This window comes from Pseudophryne corroboree, chromosome 8, assembly GCF_028390025.1.
Source record: "Pseudophryne corroboree isolate aPseCor3 chromosome 8, aPseCor3.hap2, whole genome shotgun sequence".
NCBI lineage: Eukaryota > Metazoa > Chordata > Amphibia > Anura > Myobatrachidae > Pseudophryne > Pseudophryne corroboree.
In genome coordinates this window covers 452107602-452125204 of record NC_086451.1, presented here as the reverse complement: position 1 = coordinate 452125204, position 17603 = coordinate 452107602, and the positions used below count along the sequence as shown (strand labels likewise).

General features: G+C 47.6%; 1 protein-coding gene across 9 annotated transcripts in view; it reads right to left on the bottom strand.

The window, feature by feature from the left end:
- SYNGAP1 (synaptic Ras GTPase activating protein 1) overlaps window positions 1-17603 on the bottom strand; it is a 496744-nt gene that overhangs the window by 250522 nt on the left and 228619 nt on the right. The window contains exon 1 of one of the 9 annotated variants that reach the window (XM_063938286.1): window positions 17363-17444. The exons of the other annotated variants lie outside the window; for them this stretch is intronic. The gene's annotated coding sequence lies outside the window, so the exon portion shown is untranslated. Of the gene's footprint in view, window positions 1-17362; window positions 17445-17603 lie in introns of those variants that run through there. 9 annotated transcript variants of the gene reach the window in all.

The following is a 17603-nucleotide window of genomic DNA, read 5'->3' as shown; positions in this document are numbered from 1 at the left end:
AACGTGTTCTCCCCTGACCACGTAGCTGCTCGGCAAAGTTGTAATGCCGAGACCCCTCGGGCAGCCGCCCAAGATGAGCCCACCTTCCTTGTGGAGTGGGCCTTTACAGATTTAGGCTGTGGCAGGCCTGCCACAGAATGTGCAAGTTGGATTGTGCTACAGATCCAACGAGCAATCGTCTGCTTAGACGCAGGAGCACCCATCTTGTTGGGTGCATACAATATAAACAACGAGTCAGATTTTCTGACTCCAGCTGTCCTTGCAATATATATTTTTAATGCTCTGACAACGTCCAGTAACTTGGAGTCCTCCAAGTCACTTGTAGCCGCAGGCACTACAATAGGCTGGTTCAGATGAAATGCTGACACCACCTTAGGGAGAAAATGCGGACGAGTCCGCAGTTCTGCCCTGTCCGAATGGAAAATCAGATATGGGCTTTTGTAAGATAAAGCTGCCAGTTCTGACACTCTCCTGGCCGAAGCCAGGGCTAGAAGCATGGTCACTTTCCATGTGAGATATTTCAAATCCACCTTTTTTAGTGGTTCAAACCAATGAGATTTTAGAAAGTCCAAAACCACATTGAGATCCCACGGTGCCACTGGAGGCACCACAGGAGGCTGTATATGCAGCACTCCCTTAACAAAGGTCTGGACTTCAGGGACTGAAGCCAATTCTTTTTGAAAGAAAATCGACAGGGCCGAAATTTGAACCTTAATAGATCCCAATTTGAGACCCATAGACAATCCTGATTGCAGGAAATGTAGGAATCGACCCAGTTGAAATTCCTCCGTCGGAGCACTCCGATCTTCGCACCACGCAACATATTTTCGCCAAATTCGGTGATAATGTTGCACGGTTACTTCCTTCCTTGCTTTAATCAAAGTAGGAATGACTTCTTCCGGCATGCCTTTTTCCTTTAGGATCCGGCGTTCAACCGCCATGCCGTCAAACGCAGCCGCGGTAAGTCTTGAAACAGACAGGGACCCTGCTGAAGCAAGTCCCTCCTTAGAGGTAGAGGCCACGGATCTTCCGTGATCATCTCTTGAAGTTCCGGGTACCAAGTCCTTCTTGGCCAATCCGGAACCACTAGTATCGTTCTTACGCCTCTTTGCCGTATAATTCTCAATACTTTTGGTATGAGAGGCAGAGGAGGAAACACATACACCGACTGGTACACCCAAGGCGTTACCAGCGCGTCCACAGCTATTGCCTGCGGATCTCTTGACCTGGCGCAATACCTGTCCAGTTTTTTGTTGAGGCGAGACGCCATCATGTCCACCATTGGTCTTTCCCAACGGGTTACCAGCATGTGGAAGACTTCTGGATGAAGTCCCCACTCTCCCGGGTGAAGATCGTGTCTGCTGAGGAAGTCTGCTTCCCAGTTTTCCACTCCCGGGATGAACACTGCTGACAGTGCTATCACATGATTCTCTGCCCAGCGAAGAATCCTTGCAGCTTCTGCCATTGCACTCCTGCTTCTTGTGCCGCCCTGTCTGTTCACATGGGCGACTGCCGTGATGTTGTCCGACTGGATCAACACCGGTTTTCCCTGAAGCAGAGGTTCTGCCTGGCTTAGAGCATTGTAGATTGCTCTTAGTTCCAGAATGTTTATGTGAAGAGACGTTTCCAGGCTCGTCCATACTCCCTGGAAGTTTCTTCCTTGTGTGACTGCTCCCCAGCCTCTCAGGCTGGCGTCCGTGGTCACCAGGATCCAATCCTGTATGCCGAATCTGCGGCCCTCCAATAGATGAGCACTCTGCAACCACCACAGAAGAGACACCCTTGTCCTTGGAGACAGGGTTATCCGCAGGTGCATCTGAAGATGCGACCCTGACCATTTGTCCAACAGATCCCTTTGGAAAATTCTTGCGTGGAATCTGCCGAATGGAATTGCTTCGTAAGAAGCCACCATTTTTCCCAGGACTCTTGTGCATTGATGTACAGACACCTTTCCTGGTTTTAGGAGGTTCCTGACAAGCTCGGATAACTCCTTGGCTTTTTCCTCCGGGAGAAAAACCTTTTTCTGAACCGTGTCCAGAATCATCCCTAGGAACAGCAGACGAGTTGTCGGCATTAACTGGGATTTTGGAATATTCAGAATCCACCCGTGCTGTTTTAGCACTTCTTGAGACAGTGCTAATCCCATCTCTAGCTGTTCTCTGGACCTTGCTCTTATTAGGAGATCGTCCAAGTATGGGATAATTAATATGCCTTTTCTTCGAAGAAGAATCATCATCTCGGCCATTACCTTTGTAAAGACCCGAGGTGCCGTGGACAATCCGAACGGCAGCGTCTGAAACTGATAGTGACAGTTTTGTACAACGAACCTGAGGTACCCCTGGTGTGAGGGGTAAATTGGAACGTGGAGATACGCATCCTTGATGTCCAAGGATACCATAAAATCCCCCTCTTCCAGGTTCGCTATCACTGCTCTGAGTGACTCCATTTTGAACTTGAACTTCTTTATGTACAGGTTCAAGGACTTCAGATTTAGAATAGGGCTTACCGAGCCATCCGGCTTCGGTACCACAAAAAGAGTGGAATAATACCCCTTCCCTTGTTGTAGAAGAGGTACCTTGACTATCACCTGCTGAGAGTACAGCTTGTGAATGGCTTCCAAAACCGTCTCCCTTTCGGAGGGGGACGTTGGTAAAGCAGACTTCAGGAAACGGCGAGGTGGATCTGTCTCTAATTCCAACCTGTACCCCTGAGATATTATCTGCAGGATCCAGGGATCTACTTGCGAGTGAGCCCACTGCGCGCTGTAATTTTTGAGACGACCGCCCACCGTCCCCGAGTCCGCTTGAGAAGCCCCAGCGTCATGCTGAGGCTTTTGTAGAAGCCGGGGAGGGCTTCTGTTCCTGGGAAGGAGCTGCCTGTTGCTGTCTCTTCCCTCGACCTCTGCCTCGTGGCAGATATGAATAGCCCTTTGCTCTCTTATTTTTAAAGGAACGAAAGGGCTGCGGTTGAAAAGTCGGTGCCTTTTTCTGTTGGGGAGTGACTTGAGGTAGAAAGGTGGATTTCCCGGCTGTAGCCGTGGCCACCAAATCTGATAGACCGACTCCAAATAACTCCTCCCCCTTATACGGCAAAACTTCCATATGCCGTTTTGAATCCGCATCGCCTGTCCACTGTCGCGTCCATAAAGCTCTTCTGGCCGAAATGGACATAGCACTTACCCGTGATGCCAGTGTGCAGATATCCCTCTGTGCATCACGCATATAAAGAAATGCATCCTTTATTTGTTCTAACGACAGTAAAACATTGTCCCTGTCCAGGGTATCAATATTTTCAATCAGGGACTCTGACCAAACTACCCCAGCACTGCACATCCAGGCAGTCGCTATAGCTGGTCGTAGTATAACACCTGCATGTGTGTATATACTTTTTTGGATATTTTCCATCCTCCTATCTGATGGATCTTTAAGTGCGGCCGTCTCAGGAGAGGGTAACGCCACTTGTTTAGATAAGCGTGTTAGCGCCTTGTCCACCCTAGGAGATGTTTCCCAGCGCTCCCTAACCTCTGGCGGGAAAGGGTATAATGCCAATAATTTCTTTGAAATTATCAGCTTTTTATCAGGAGCAACCCACGCTTCATTACACACGTCATTTAATTCTTCTGATTCAGGAAAAACTATAGGTAGTTTTTTCACACCCCACATAATACCCTGTTTAGTGGTACCTGTAGTATCAGCTAAATGTAACGCCTCCTTCATTGCCAAAATCATATAACGTGTGGCCCTACTGGAAAATACGGTTGATTCGTCACCGTCACCACTGGAGTCAGTGCCTGTGTCTGGGTCTGTGTCGACCGACTGAGGCAAAGGGCGTTTTACAGCCCCTGACGGTGTTTGAGTCGCCTGGACAGGCACTAATTGATTGTCCGGCCGTCTCATGTCGTCAAACGACTGCTTTAGCGTGTTGACACTATCCCGTAGTTCCATAAATAAAGGCATCCATTCTGGTGTCGACTCCCTAGGGGGTGACATCCTCATATTTGGCAATTGCTCCGCCTCCACACCAATATCGTCCTCATACATGTCGACACACACGTACCGACACACAGCAGACACACAGGGAATGCTCCTAACGAAGACAGGATCCACTAGCCCTTTGGGGAGACAGAGGGAGAGTTTGCCAGCACACACCAAAAGCGCTATATATAACAGGGATAGCCTTATAATAAGTGCTCCCTTATAGCTGCTTTATATATATCAAAATATCGCCATAAATTTGCCCCCCCTCTCTGTTTTACCCTGTTTCTGTAGTGCAGTGCAGGGGAGAGACCTGGGAGCCGTCCTGACCAGCGGAGCTGTGAGAGGAAATGGCGCCGTGTGCTGAGGAGATAGGCCCCGCCCCTTTTTTGGCGGGCTCGTCTCCCGCTATTTAGTGAATCCAGGCAGGGGTTAAATATCTCCATATAGCCTCTGGGGGCTATATGTGAGGTATTTTTAGCCTTTATATAGGTTACATTTGCCTCCCAGGGCGCCCCCCCCAGCGCCCTGCACCCTCAGTGACTGCGTGTGAAGTGTGCTGAGAGGAAAATGGCGCACAGCTGCAGTGCTGTGCGCTACCTTTAGAAGACTGCAGGAGTCTTCAGCCGCCGATTTTGGACCTCTTCTGACTTCAGCATCTGCAAGGGGGCCGGCGGCGCGGCTCCGGTGACCATCCAGGCTGTACCTGTGATCGTCCCTCTGGAGCTGATGTCCAGTAGCCAAGAAGCCAATCCATCCTGCACGCAGGTGAGTTCACTTCTTCTCCCCTCAGTCCCTCGTTGCAGTGATCCTGTTGCCAGCAGGACTCACTGTAAAATAAAAAACCTAAGCTAAACTTTTTCTAAGCAGCTCTTTAGGAGAGCCACCTAGATTGCACCCTTCTCGGCCGGGCACAAAAATCTAACTGGAGTCTGGAGGAGGGTCATAGGGGGAGGAGCCAGTGCACACCACCTGATCTGGAAAAGCTTTACTTTTTGTGCCCTGTCTCCTGCGGAGCCGCTATTCCCCATGGTCCTTTCAGGAACCCCAGCATCCACTAGGACGATAGAGAAATAAGTTTCCATGAGAGTATCCCTTCATACACTAATCTGTTTGTGTGTCCATTTAGTGGCTTTGGATCAATAAGAAGTATACCTTAATAACCAAGCCTAATTCCTAACAATCAAAGAATGTAAATGTGTTTCATTGCCTGCGCAGAGAGGCCTGGTCTGGGCCTACATTTCCTGCAGCTTCATACACACCTTTCCACCATCCCCGATGCTCTTTGTGGCCCGAGCCTACTTGACTTGCCAAAATGTAAAATAAATGTTCCTCCGTTGGGGGTGTGACAAGCCATTCTGCTGCTTGTGGTGGTAACTGAACGACACCCTACTCATCCCTTATACAACCTATTGAGATGTAAGTTGTGTGCACTTTAAGAGGCAAAAATGCTGTCTCCCAACTGTTCTGCCGCAGGTGGTCAGTGGTGCTAAGAGGCCGTGGGGGAGGGCGAGTACTAATTACCCAGTCCCAGGCTGCTGGATGGGTCCGGGTCTGCTCCCCCCCTCATTCCATACACTTATGTTGCCCGGCTATTCTAGAAGCAATTTGTGGCCATCACTAGAAACTGAACTGCCCCCTTCTAATTTTGTGAGGAATTCTACTATACCTCCTGGGATATAGTGAAAGGGTGATTGTGGGCAGTGAGAAGAAGTCTGATGGCCCTGGGGCGACACAACCTTTTTGGTTGGGGGGGGGGGGGGGGGGGGGAGAGATAATTTAATTTTGGTGCCCCCCTAATCGCTGAACGTCGCCCATCAAAGGCAGCTGTACTTACCCACTACACCACCTAAAACACCTGAACCCGGTTGAAAATGGGGGGAGGTCAGGGGTGTCACGAGGGAAGGGGGTGGGAGGACAAAGGGGAGCTGAGGGGAAGAGGTGAGGAACATATAAAGTTGGATACTGTATGGGTTGGAGCTGGGTGCAGGGGGGAGTACGGTCCTGAATGGCAGGCAGAAAAGGGCTGTGGAGATGGAGGAGGTGGAGCAGTCGAAAAAGGGTATTATCTCCATCCTGATACTGCCCATATTAACTGTAGATGGTGGCCGAACTGTACCCCGCGACCCAATACTTTGACCGGTGTGTCTCAAATTTACTTCCAGCGCCTATGTATGTACTTACAGATCTTCAAAGCTATGCTACAGACCCCACGGCCAGACGTGTATCAGTGTCAACCCTGACCATGTATGGATGGAGAAACCTATATGACCTATAAGATTTTTCCCTGTGTGTTCAGATACTGTTGCCTAATTCCCGACTGGTTGGGGAAGGTTCTGCCTCACTCTCTCTCCTCAGGCACTCTGTGACCTGGATTCAGAGGTGACAAAATATATCCGTCTGGAATACTGCTTAAAGCCCAGGAGACTTATTTCACTTTCCAAAGTAAAACAGAACTTTTAATTTTTTTTAGACTGGATAGATCTTATTCTGGATAAATCTAGAGCACACTATCAATGGCTGTACCGCACAATGGTAATTACCACCACGTCGTTCTGTGCGCTGCTTGGTTATGTATATAACATTATACATATATGTGTTTGTGGTGCATCAACGCAACAACTATATTAAAACGTTTCAAAGCAGCTCTGGAATATATGCCCACTGATGATGTGAAAGTATTTACCCAAAGCACCCGCCTGGGGGGAGAGATTAATGTTTGCCGCTCCGGTTCCTGAGATAGGGATTGTACTTTCCACGAGCCCTCACCCCGAATGCAAAAGCTCATTGTTCCCAGCTATAGTACAATCCCCTAGATTCCATGGTCTCTAATAATATCCACTAGTTCTCCTATGAGGTGATGATGGATAAGCTATGAAAATTAAACAGGTCAATCCCTCAACAAATAAAAACATAAACAAAAATGTGTCTGCTAAAAACGTCTATGTATACCGAATTACGCTGCGAGATACAGAAAAACTAATTTTAAAATGCCACCAATTTTATTACCAATTCAGGGGATGCGGTCTATATACCACAAATGAGACTGAAAGATTGTGCTTTTCCCTCTCCTAATCCATTCTCCCTACAACGGTTCTGAACCCTCCCTTTCTGCTACCATATGGATTATTCTGTGTCCTGCCCCCTGATGTAGCATTGTTTTATATACCATGTGCTTGTTCTACATTATCTTGTACTGTAAGTCATACTTGCCTACCCTCCTGGAAAGGCCGGGAGGCTCCCGAAAATCGTGTGGCCCTCCCGGCCCCCTGGAAAGGTGGGCAAGTGTCCCGCTTTTCCTGGCATCCCCCGCACTCCCCCTCGGCCGCAAGCAGCAGAGAACAAATGGGCGGTCCGAGGGGGATACGATGAAGCAATTTGCATCATCGTAGCTCCGACCCCCCGTTGTACAGTGCCTGTTTTCTCGGCACTGTCTAGCGGGGGGCGGGGCTATGATGACGCGACTATGATACCACGTCCCCGGACCCCTTGCTGTCCCCGGCGGCCACGCCCCTGGACTGCCCACATGGCCACCGGACACGCCCCCATTAGCCTCCCGGAGGATGGTGCAGCAAGGCAGGCAACTATGCTGTAAATCATTGTTTTCCTGTTTGGCTCATTTATGTATTTTGTTAGGCGCTGCAGAACCCTTGTGGCGCCATATAAATAAATGATAATAAATAATAATAAAAGTATTCATTTAAGGGCAACTGAGTACATTACAGAGAGAGATGCTGTTGCTGCAGATGGGGGTCCCATAAATGCTGGTCACCGGTCAGCTTATTACTCTCCCATCGCCCCACACAGGCGGCCCGCAGCAGATGTAGGAACATAACAGGATGCAGTGGCGTATGGTAGAAATGGTGGCAGACCACCTCTATTCATTACTTACACCTGCAAGCCTAAAACTTTACATTCAGGTCAGTTTTAAAATCATGGAGACTGTATTTAAGGTGGCATTCGGGAGACTTCTTTTAATCAGGTAAGTGATCCTTTATTCCAATCAAGTATTACTTACCTGTTTTAAAAAAAAAGTCTCTCGAGTACCACATTGAATACAGTCTCCGTCTCCATGATGAAGTATCCCTGCTAGACGAAACGTCGGACCAGCACGGCTGTACCTGAGATCATCCCATGGACAAATAAGTGCTTCTTCTTATGTTTCTTGTACGTGTGCTACTAATTTATTTATTTAATAGCAGTTTCTTATATAGCGCAGCATATTCCGTTGCGCTTAACAATTAGAACAACAGTTATAGAACAAAACTGGGCAAAAACAGACAGAGATAGAGGTAGGAAGGCCCTGCTCGCAAGCTTACAATCTATAGGGAAATAGGCATAGATAGTATACACAAGGATAGATGCTACCTATTGCATAATGGTCCACCAGGTTGCTAGGTTCTTAATGGGTTGTATGATATGATCACCCAGCAATGTTGGAAGACAAAATATGTGAGGTTATGTGGACTGTACAGAGAGGATGTAATTAGACAGGGAAGCACTGAAGGTTATGTGGGTGGGTCTGGAATTTGATAGGCTTGTCTAAAGAGGTGAGTCTTCAGGGAACGTTTAAAAGTTTGGAGACTAGAGGAGAGTCTTATTGTGCATGGGAGGGCATTCCACAGAGTGGGTGAAGCCCGGATAAAGGGGGTCATTCCGAGTTGATCGTTCGCTAGCAGTTTTTAGCAGCCGTGCAAACGCATAGTCGCCGCCCACGGGGGAGTGTATTTTCGCTTAGCAGGAGTGCGAACGCCTGTGCAGCAGAGCGTCTGCAAACACATTTTGTGCAGAACAAGACCAGCCCTGTAGTTACTTATCCTGTGTGATGATTGCTGCGACGAGTGACACGGTAATGACGTCAGATAACCGGCCCAGCAAACGCCCAGCCACGCCTGCGTTTTTCCAACCACTCCCAGAAAAAGGTCAGTTAACACCCAGAATCTCCCACTTCCTGTCAATCTCCTTGCGTTCGGCTGTGTGATTGGAATCGTTGCTAGAACCAGTGCAAAACCACAAAGGACTTCGTACCCATACGATGCGTGTGTGCATTGCGGTGTATACGCATGCGCAGATTAGCTTTTTTTTCCACTGATCGCTACGCAGCGTACAACGGCAGCTAGCGATCAACTTGGAATGACCCCCAAAGTCCTGTAATTTTGAGTGGGAAGAAGTAATACATGTGAAAGAGACGCAGATCTTGTGCAGAGCGGAGAGGTCGGGTAGGGAGATATTTTGAGATGAGTGAAGAGATGTATGATGGTGCACTTTGGTTAATGGCCTTGTATGTACTGTAAGTAAAAGTATTTTAGATTTAACACGGTAGAATACCGGTAACCAATGGAAGGACTGACAGAGCGGATCAGCCGACGAAGAACGTCTAGCGAGGAAGATTAGCCTCGCAGCTGCACACTTGTCATATGTTCTAATGTTCACTGTGTCAAATAAATACTGAACCTTCTTAAAAAAAAAATAACTATCAACCTCTGGAAGTGACACCTGCTTGGGAATTTAAAATCCCTAAAGGGTGGTTATGGTAATACAGTGCAATTCTATATACTATACCAGTGCACACTATGTTTTATTTCTTTGTATCTTCTATATGCTGAATTCTATGATTGGTCATGTGACTGAAGGAACTCCCAAAACGAGAAGCACAAAAAGTCTCTTATTTTACATTTCTATGCACTTGCACTTTACACTCACTAAATTAGGAGTGCGGTATGATCTATAACCTGATTTACACTATCAGTCGCTCATCTTTCCTCTACTAATGCTCAATATATATATATTGTAACAGGGCTAGGGGAACAGGTACCAGCTCCTGGGGTAGGTGGCAGGATGCAGCAGCTGAGAGATCACACAAGTCTGTCTGTTGGTTTGGTGCAACTGGCCTCAACCAGTTTTATTGTGCAGAAAAATAGAAATAAATGGGATGGATATGGATACTGGCAGTCGGAATACAGGCGGTCAATCCCGACTGGGACGCAGGAGGCAGCTAACCCTAATCTTCTCCCTCCTCCTAACCCTCCCTCCCCGCAGCTTAAACCTAACCCTCACTCCCCGTAGCCTGGGGCATATATGCCTGCACTCGCCATTCCCAGGTTTCGGGTGGTATGTAACCACATTGCTTAAATAAAAAACACAGAGCTCAGCACGCACCATAATAAAGAAAATAAGATTTTACTTACCGATAAATCTATTTCTCGGAGTCCGTAGTGGATGCTGGGGTTCCTGAAAGGACCATGGGGAATAGCGGCTCCGCAGGAGACAGGGCACAAAAAGTAAAGCTTTTCCAGATCAGGTGGTGTGCACTGGCTCCTCCCCCTATGACCCTCCTCCAGACTCCAGTTAGGTACTGTGCCCGGACGAGCGTACACAATAAGGGAGGATTTTGAATCCCGGGTAAGACTCATACCAGCCACACCAATCACACCGTACAACTTGTGATCTAAACCCAGTTAACAGTATGATAACAGCGGAGCCTCTGAAAGATGGCTTCCTTCAACAATAACCCGAATTAGTTAACAATAACTATGTACAATTATTGCAGATAATCCGCACTTGGGATGGGCGCCCAGCATCCACTACGGACTCCGAGAAATAGATTTATCGGTAAGTAAAATCTTATTTTCTCTATCGTCCTAGTGGATGCTGGGGTTCCTGAAAGGACCATGGGGATTATACCAAAGCTCCCAAACGGGCGGGAGAGTGCGGATGACTCTGCAGCACCGAATGAGAGAACTCCAGGTCCTCCTTAGCCAGAGTATCAAATTTGTAAAATTTTACAAACGTGTTCTCCCCTGACCACGTAGCTGCTCGGCAAAGTTGTAATGCCGAGACCCCTCGGGCAGCCGCCCAAGATGAGCCCACCTTCCTTGTGGAGTGGGCCTTTACAGATTTAGGCTGTGGCAGGCCTGCCACAGAATGTGCAAGTTGGATTGTGCTACAGATCCAACGAGCAATCGTCTGCTTAGACGCAGGAGCACCCATCTTGTTGGGTGCATACAATATAAACAACGAGTCAGATTTTCTGACTCCAGCTGTCCTTGCAATATATATTTTTAATGCTCTGACAACGTCCAGTAACTTGGAGTCCTCCAAGTCACTTGTAGCCGCAGGCACTACAATAGGCTGGTTCAGATGAAATGCTGACACCACCTTAGGGAGAAAATGCGGACGAGTCCGCAGTTCTGCCCTGTCCGAATGGAAAATCAGATATGGGCTTTTGTAAGATAAAGCTGCCAGTTCTGACACTCTCCTGGCCGAAGCCAGGGCTAGAAGCATGGTCACTTTCCATGTGAGATATTTCAAATCCACCTTTTTTAGTGGTTCAAACCAATGAGATTTTAGAAAGTCCAAAACCACATTGAGATCCCACGGTGCCACTGGAGGCACCACAGGAGGCTGTATATGTAGCACTCCCTTAACAAAGGTCTGGACTTCAGGGACTGAAGCCAATTCTTTTTGAAAGAAAATCGACAGGGCCGAAATTTGAACCTTAATAGATCCCAATTTGAGACCCATAGACAATCCTGATTGCAGGAAATGTAGGAATCGACCCAGTTGAAATTCCTCCGTCGGAGCACTCCGATCTTCGCACCACGCAACATATTTTCGCCAAATTCGGTGATAATGTTGCACGGTTACTTCCTTCCTTGCTTTAATCAAAGTAGGAATGACTTCTTCCGGCATGCCTTTTTCCTTTAGGATCCGGCGTTCAACCGCCATGCCGTCAAACGCAGCCGCGGTAAGTCTTGAAACAGACAGGGACCCTGCTGAAGCAAGTCCCTCCTTAGAGGTAGAGGCCACGGATCTTCCGTGATCATCTCTTGAAGTTCCGGGTACCAAGTCCTTCTTGGCCAATCCGGAACCACTAGTATCGTTCTTACGCCTCTTTGCCGTATAATTCTCAATACTTTTGGTATGAGAGGCAGAGGAGGAAACACATACACCGACTGGTACACCCAAGGCGTTACCAGCGCGTCCACAGCTATTGCCTGCGGATCTCTTGACCTGGCGCAATACCTGTCCAGTTTTTTGTTGAGGCGAGACGCCATCATGTCCACCATTGGTCTTTCCCAACGGGTTACCAGCATGTGGAAGACTTCTGGATGAAGTCCCCACTCTCCCGGGTGAAGATCGTGTCTGCTGAGGAAGTCTGCTTCCCAGTTGTCCACTCCCGGGATGAACACTGCTGACAGTGCTATCACATGATTCTCTGCCCAGCGAAGAATCCTTGCAGCTTCTGCCATTGCACTCCTGCTTCTTGTGCCGCCCTGTCTGTTCACATGGGCGACTGCCGTGATGTTGTCCGACTGGATCAACACCGGTTTTCCCTGAAGCAGAGGTTCTGCCTGGCTTAGAGCATTGTATATTGCTCTTAGTTCCAGAATGTTTATGTGAAGAGACGTTTCCAGGCTCGTCCATACTCCCTGGAAGTTTCTTCCTTGTGTGACTGCTCCCCAGCCTCTCAGGCTGGCGTCCGTGGTCACCAGGATCCAATCCTGTATGCCGAATCTGCGGCCCTCCAATAGATGAGCACTCTGCAACCACCACAGAAGAGACACCCTTGTCCTTGGAGACAGGGTTATCCGCAGGTGCATCTGAAGATGCGACCCTGACCATTTGTCCAACAGATCCCTTTGGAAAATTCTTGCGTGGAATCTGCCGAATGGAATTGCTTCGTAAGAAGCCACCATTTTTCCCAGGACTCTTGTGCATTGATGTACAGACACCTTTCCTGGTTTTAGGAGGTTCCTGACAAGCTCGGATAACTCCTTGGCTTTTTCCTCCGGGAGAAAAACCTTTTTCTGAACCGTGTCCAGAATCATCCCTAGGAACAGCAGACGAGTTGTCGGCATTAACTGTGATTTTGGAATATTCAGAATCCACCCGTGCTGTTTTAGCACTTCTTGAGACAGTGCTAATCCCATCTCTAGCTGTTCTCTGGACCTTGCCCTTATTAGGAGATCGTCCAAGTATGGGATAATTAATATGCCTTTTCTTCGAAGAAGAATCATCATCTCGGCCATTACCTTTGTAAAGACCCGAGGTGCCGTGGACAATCCGAACGGCAGCGTCTGAAACTGATAGTGACAGTTTTGTACAACGAACCTGAGGTACCCCTGGTGTGAGGGGTAAATTGGAACGTGGAGATACGCATCCTTGATGTCCAAGGATACCATAAAGTCCCCTTCTTCCAGGTTCGCTATCACTGCTCTGAGTGACTCCATCTTGAACTTGAACTTCTTTATGTACAGGTTCAAGGACTTCAGATTTAGAATAGGCCTTACCGAGCCATCCGGCTTCGGTACCACAAATAGAGTGGAATAATACCCCTTCCCTTGTTGTAGAAGAGGTACCTTGACTATCACCTGCTGAGAGTACAGCTTGTGAATGGCTTCCAAAACCGTCTCCCTTTCGGAGGGGGACGTTGGTAAAGCAGACTTCAGGAAACGGCGAGGTGGATCTGTCTCTAATTCCAACCTGTACCCCTGAGATATTATCTGCAGGATCCAGGGATCTACCTGCGAGTGAGCCCACTGCGCGCTGTAATTTTTGAGACGACCGCCCACCGTCCCCGAGTCCGCTTGAGAAGCCCCAGCGTCATGCTGAGGCTTTTGTAGAAGCCGGGGAGGGCTTCTGTTCCTGGGAAGGAGCTGCCTGTTGCTGTCTCTTCCCTCGACCTCTGCCTCGTGGCAGATATGAATAGCCCTTTGCTCTCTTATTTTTAAAGGAACGAAAGGGCTGCGGTTGAAAAGTCGGTGCCTTTTTCTGTTGGGGAGTGACTTGAGGTAGAAAGGTGGATTTCCCGGCTGTAGCCGTGGCCACCAAATCTGATAGACCGACTCCAAATAACTCCTCCCCTTTATACGGCAAAACTTCCATATGCCGTTTTGAATCCGCATCGCCTGTCCACTGTCGCGTCCATAAAGCTCTTCTGGCCGAAATGGACATAGCACTTACCCGTGATGCCAGTGTGCAGATATCCCTCTGTGCATCACGCATATAAAGAAATGCATCCTTTATTTGTTCTAACGACAGTAAAATATTGTCCCTGTCCAGGGTATCAATATTTTCAATCAGGGACTCTGACCAAACTACCCCAGCACTGCACATCCAGGCAGTCGCTATAGCTGGTCGTAGTATAACACCTGCATGTGTGTATATACTTTTTTGGATATTTTCCATCCTCCTATCTGATGGATCTTTAAGTGCGGCCGTCTCAGGAGAGGGTAACGCCACTTGTTTAGATAAGCGTGTTAGCGCCTTGTCCACCCTAGGAGGTGTTTCCCAGCGCTCCCTAACCTCTGGCGGGAAAGGGTATAATGCCAATAATTTCTTTGAAATTATCAGCTTTTTATCAGGGGCAACCCACGCTTCATTACACACGTCATTTAATTCTTCTGATTCAGGAAAAACTATAGGTAGTTTTTTCACACCCCACATAATACCCTGTTTAGTGGTACCTGTAGTATCAGCTAAATGTAACGCCTCCTTCATTGCCAAAATCATATAACGTGTGGCCCTACTGGAAAATACGGTTGATTCGTCACCGTCACCACTGGAGTCAGTGCCTGTGTCTGGGTCTGTGTCGACCGACTGAGGCAAAGGGCGTTTCACAGCCCCTGACGGTGTTTGAGTCGCCTGGACAGGCACTAATTGATTGTCCGGCCGTCTCATGTCGTCAAACGACTGCTTTAGCGTGTTGACACTATCCCGTAGTTCCATAAATAAAGGCATCCATTCTGGTGTCGACTCCCTAGGGGGTGACATCCTCATATTTGGCAATTGCTCCGCCTCCACACCAATATCGTCCTCATACATGTCGACACACACGTACCGACACACAGCAGACACACAGGGAATGCTCCTAACGAAGACAGGACCCACTAGCCCTTTGGGGAGACAGAGGGAGAGTTTGCCAGCACACACCAAAAGCGCTATATATAACAGGGATAGCCTTATAATAAGTGCTCCCTTATAGCTGCTTTATATATATCAAAATATCGCCATAAATTTGCCCCCCCTCTCTGTTTTACCCTGTTTCTGTAGTGCAGTGCAGGGGAGAGACCTGGGAGCCGTCCTGACCAGCGGAGCTGTGAGAGGAAATGGCGCCGTGTGCTGAGGAGATAGGCCCCGCCCCTTTTTTGGCGGGCTCGTCTCCCGCTATTTAGTGAATCCAGGCAGGGGTTAAATATCTCCATATAGCCTCTGGGGGCTATATGTGAGGTATTTTTAGCCTTTATATAGGTTACATTTGCCTCCCAGGGCGCCCCCCCCCAGCGCCCTGCACCCTCAGTGACTGCGTGTGAAGTGTGCTGAGAGGAAAATGGCGCACAGCTGCAGTGCTGTGCGCTACCTTTAGAAGACTGCAGGAGTCTTCAGCCGCCGATTCTGGACCTCTTCTGACTTCAGCATCTGCAAGGGGGCCGGCGGCGCGGCTCCGGTGACCATCCAGGCTGTACCTGTGATCGTCCCTCTGGAGCTGATGTCCAGTAGCCAAGAAGCCAATCCATCCTGCACGCAGGTGAGTTCACTTCTTCTCCCCTCAGTCCCTCGTTGCAGTGATCCTGTTGCCAGCAGGACTCACTGTAAAATAAAAAACCTAAGCTAAACTTTTTCTAAGCAGCTCTTTAGGAGAGCCACCTAGATTGCACCCTTCTCGGCCGGGCACAAAAATCTAACTGGAGTCTGGAGGAGGGTCATAGGGGGAGGAGCCAGTGCACACCACCTGATCTGGAAAAGCTTTACTTTTTGTGCCCTGTCTCCTGCGGAGCCGCTATTCCCCATGGTCCTTTCAGGAACCCCAGCATCCACTAGGACGATAGAGAAATAAATGATGGGGCTTTGGTTCATGAATTGATCAGTGCATGTAAGCTTGCAGACCACGTCACTGGACCACACTTTTCTGCAATTCCTACACCATCACTTATAAAGAATTATAAAACTGGTAATTCTTTGGAATTCTAAGTGATGGTGTAGCACTTGCAGAAAAATTGGGTCCTGTGACGTGGGCTGCAAGCTTATATACATTGATCAATTCATGAACCAAAACCTCATTATTTATTTATTATGGTGAGTGCTGAGCTCTGTATATATATATATATATATATATATATATATATATATACATTCATTTTTGATCAGACAATCCCCCCCCTACAATCAACGTGTGGCACAGTATTTGCAGTAAAACACACATACTGTATAATCCAAACAGGCTTTATGTTATGTTACATTTAGTATCTTTACATTTATGTAAATGTGACTGATATGTCCTTGCAGAACAATTACTTGAATTTTGGTTCTGTATGTGACAGGTAGATAGGTAGATAGATAGATAGATAGATAGATAGATAGATAGATAGATAGATAGATAGATAGATAGATAGATAGATAGATAGATAGGGATATCGGTCATTCGGACGACAGTCATTAGGTTGACCACTATTGGTCGACATGCATTAGGTCGTCAGGGTCATTAGGGCAGCGTGTACTAAATCGACAGGTCAAAAGGTCGACATGAGTTTTTACTTTTTTTGGTGTCGTTTTCTTCATAAAGTGACGGGGAACCCCAATTAGTGCACTGTGTCCCCTCGCATGGGCAAGGTGCCTCACTCCACTACCACTTTGCTCGGCACAGGTTACCGTTCCCAATTGTAGTCCACATGGATCGTAAAGTATGAAAAAGTCGAAAACATTTAATAAAAAATAAAAATGTGAAAAACTCATGTCGACCTTTTGAACTGTCGACATAGTACATGGTGACCTAATGACCATGTCGACCTAGTGACCCTGTTGACCTAACCAATAGTGGTCGCCCTAATGACTGTCGACCGAAGTGGTGTCGACCTAATGACCGTATCCCATAGATAGATAGATAGATAGATAGATAGATAGATAGATAGATAGATAGATAGATAGATAGATAGATAGATAGATAGATAGATAGATAGACAGTTTGTAGCCTGGATGAGGCGTGTGACAAGAAACATCAGACCGGGTTACTGAAACCCACAGATAACAAGTGACATTAGGCTATAATAGACTATGAAACATTCGGCATCGCCCAGAACGAAGAAAACGTTGGAGATTGTCCCCGATGAGCAGCTTAGGCATGGCTCATTGATGCAATGATAACAGAGGTTCAGCCCAATATTATTTATCCATATACGTCTGAGAACAGCTACTGTTACATTATAGGGCAGAGAGAGATATCTATAGATGTACAACGTGTGTATGTGCGTAACACACATATAAGGGGTCTCCTGACATTCCGTGGGGATGCTCTTAGAGGAAGGCTTTCGGGAGGCTAAAAATATTTTAATTAATATCTGTGCAGAATTCTCAGCTAAGGAAATGTGTCACAGCCTCTCTCCTCCTACCTGAAATCCCTCATCTGCTTTTCCATCTTTATTGCTCATTCTTCCTCTAGTCCTTTCTTCTCTCCCTCTCTCCCCAGCACTCACTTCTTTGTGTCATACTTAATTGCGGAACCGAGCCTTATACTCTATATATAGAAGTAGAGACAGGGTAAAGATCATTGCAAGTATCACTACACAAACACACACAAGTATACAAAGCACACAAAAATCTAGGCGCACATAGCTCTACGACTTGACTCTG